This window comes from Mirounga angustirostris, unplaced genomic scaffold (assembly GCF_029215605.1).
Source record: "Mirounga angustirostris isolate CCGP_5_RB_7025 unplaced genomic scaffold, mMirAng1.0.hap1 SCAF_4, whole genome shotgun sequence".
NCBI classification, from domain to species: domain Eukaryota; kingdom Metazoa; phylum Chordata; class Mammalia; order Carnivora; family Phocidae; genus Mirounga; species Mirounga angustirostris.
In genome coordinates this window covers 172014558-172017868 of record NW_026991712.1, presented here as the reverse complement: position 1 = coordinate 172017868, position 3311 = coordinate 172014558, and the positions used below count along the sequence as shown (strand labels likewise).

The 3311-nt window shown below is 38.6% G+C and overlaps 1 pseudogene; it reads left to right on the top strand.

Moving 5' to 3' along the window:
* The first annotated feature begins 933 nt into the window (after positions 1-933).
* LOC123858435 (V-type proton ATPase subunit D-like) lies at positions 934-1817 on the top strand (annotated as a pseudogene).
* Positions 1818-3311: the final 1494 nt, after the last annotated feature.

Sequence of the window (3311 nt, the reverse complement as noted above, 5' to 3'; positions counted from 1 at the left end):
ATGCCCTTCCATTTATTTTGGTCTTCTTTAATTTTTTTCAGTGAAATTTTGTAGTTTTCATTGTTTAAGTCTTACACTCTTTTTTAAAAATTTATTCCCAAGTGTTTTATTCTTTTTGATGCTATTATAAATAAAATTGTTTTCTTAATTTCCTTTTTAGGTTATAAATTCCTAGTGTGATTTTTGTGTGTTGACTGCATATCCTGCAACTTTGCTGAATTTGTTTATTAGCTCTGATAGTTTTTGTGTAAGATCTTTAGGGTTTCTACATATAAAATCATGTCATGTGACTAAGAGACCATTTCACCTCTTCCTTTACAATTTGGATGCTTTTTATCTCTTGTTCTTGCCTAACCGCTCTGGTTAGAACTTCCAGTACTATTTTGAATATAAATGTTAGGAGCAGACATCTTTGTCTTCTTCCTGATCTCAGGGGGAAAATAACCAGCCTTTCACCATTAAGTATGATGTTAGCCGTGTTGATAGCTGGCCTTTGTTACGTTGAGGAAATTTAGCTGTATTCCTAGTTTAAGTGTTCTTATCAAGAAAGGGCGTTGAATTTTGTCAAATGATTTTCTGCATCTATAAGATGATCATATTGTTTTTGTACTTTATTAATATGGTGTATATATATAGTATATACCATGTAGTATATATACTACATTGATAGATTTTCATTTGTTAAACCAACCTCCCCTCCATTGCTGGAATGAATTTCAGTCCTAGTATAAGATCCTTTTTATATGTTGCTAGATTTGTTTTGCAGTATTTTATTGAGGATTTTTGCACCTATCCTCTAAAAGATATTGGTCTATAATTTTCTTGTGATGTCTTTGTCTGTTTTGGTATCAGAGTAATACTGACCTCATAGAATGAGTTGGCAAGTTTCCTCTTTTTTTTTGAAAGGGTTGGTGTTAATTCTTTAAACATTTGGTAGAGGCTGACTCCCTTAGAGGAAGGCCCTGTGGCTGGGGCAGCCTCGATTGCCCGGCCAGGGATCCGAGCCGAACTGTCATCGTCAGAATGTCGGGCAAAGACCGAATTGAAATCTTTCCCTCGAGCATGGCACAGACCATCATGAAGCCTCGATTAAAAGCACAGACAGGTCAAAACCTCCCGAAGAAAAAATCTGATGCTATAACTCTTCGATTTCGACAGATCCTAAAGAAGATAATAGAGACTAAAATGTTGATGGGTGAAGTGATGAGAAGAGCTGCCTTTTCACTTGTTGAGGCCACGTTCACAGCAGGGGATTTCAGGACCACAGTTATCCAAAATGTAAATAAAGCCCAAGTGAAGATCCGAGCTAAGAAAGATAAACGTAGCAGGTGTTACTTTGCCAGTGTTTGAACATTATCATGAAGGAACTGACAGTCATGAACTGACTGGTTCAGCCCGAGGTGGGGAGCAGTTGGCGAAATTAAAGAGGAACTACGCCAAAGCAGTGGAGTTACTGGTGGAACTAGCTTCGCTTCAGACTTCCTTTGTTACTTTGGATGAAGCCATTGAGATAACCAACAGGGGTGGTTATCCCTTGCTCGTATCTTCACAGAGCTGGATGAGAGAGAGCGAGAAGAGTTCTATAGAATAAAGAAAATACAGGAGAAGAAAAAGATTCTCAAGGAAAAATCTGAGAAGGACTTGGAACAACGGGGGCAGCTGGTGAGGTGATGGAGCCTGCTAATCTTTTGGCTGAAGAGAAGGACGAGGATCTTCTGTTTGAATAATCTTTCCTGCTCTGGTTCTTTCATAAGCCCTAACATGGCACCATTTTAATTCACGGTGTGTAGGTTTGGTATGTGTGGCTATTTATTTTTTGGCCTAAGATTTCACTGGTGGTAAAATTTCCCTGGATGTGGGCGCCTGGGTGGCTCAGTTGGTTAAGCGACTGCCTTCGGCTCAGGTCATGATCCTGGAGTCCCGGGATCGAGTCCCACATCAGGCTCCCTGCTCAGCAGGGAGTCTGCTTCTCCCTCTGACCCTCCTCCCTCTCATGCTCTCTGTCTCATTCTCTCTCTCGCAAATAAATAAAAAAAAATTAAAAAAAAAATTTTCCCTGGATGTTGGTTATGGGACTACCTTTGCAAAATCCTAATTCAGCAACCATTTAGTGCCTGAGATTTGTAGCCCCTGCCCAGGAACCTGTAGAATTTATTCAGCAGAAGCAGTACCCTGCTCCATGTACATCTGTTCAAGTGATCTGCTTACCAAGCATATTAGGAAATCCCCCTTAGGAAACAGCAGTGGCCTCAGGTCAGCTATGGCCGTGGATGCCTGTGTTCCCACCTGCTCCGACATCGTGGCCCTGTTGTCTGGGATCTCTGCGGCCATCCTGTGGAACCCTGGTACTTCTCCCCAGCTTTATGAAACCTTCACTATTTGCCTTGCATGACAGGTCTCTGTCCTGTCTGTCATGGGAGTTCTGCCAATTTGAATGTGATTATGGTATAAACAGTAAAATGATTTAAAAATGAAAAAAAATAAAAATAAAAATAAAAAAATAAACATTTGGTAGAATTTACCAGTGAAACCATCTGATTATTTGGGTCTGGGCTTTTCTATGTTGAAAGATTTTTTTTTTTTTTTAAGATTTTATTTATTTATTTGAGAGAGAGAGAATGAGAAACAGAGAGCATGAGAGGGAGGAAGGTCAGAGGGAGAAGCAGACTCCCCGCCAAGCAGGGAGCCCGATGCGGGACTCGATCCCGGGACTCCAGGATGATGACCTGAGCCGAAGGCAGTTGCTTAACCAACTGAGCCACCCAGGCGCCCTGTTGAAAGATTTTTTTTTAATTGCTATTACTAATTCAGTCACCTTACTTGTTGTAGATCTATTCAGATTTTATATTTCTTCTTCAGTCAGTTTTGGTAATTTGTGGCTTTTTAGGAATTTGTCCATTCCATGTAGGTTAGCTAGTTTGTTGGCATACAATTTTTTGTAGTATTTTAATTCTTTTTATTTCTGAAAGATCAATAATGATGTTTCCTCTTTCATTTCTGATTTAGTAATTTGAGTATTTCTCTCTTTTTTTCTTGATCAGTTCAGTTAAAGGTTTGTTATTTTTATTAATTGTTACAAAGAACCAACTTTTGGTTTCATTGATTTTCTCTATTATTTCTCTATTGTGTCTGCCTTTCTAAATCTCTTAATGGTGTGTTTTAATGAAAATAACTTTTTAACCTGAATGGTAATTTACCAGTGTTCTCCTTTATAATTAGTGCTTTTTGTATCCTGTTTAAGAAATCTTTGCCTACCTAAAGGTTTTGAAGATTTTTCTCATATGTTTTCTTCCAAAAGTCTCATTATTTTA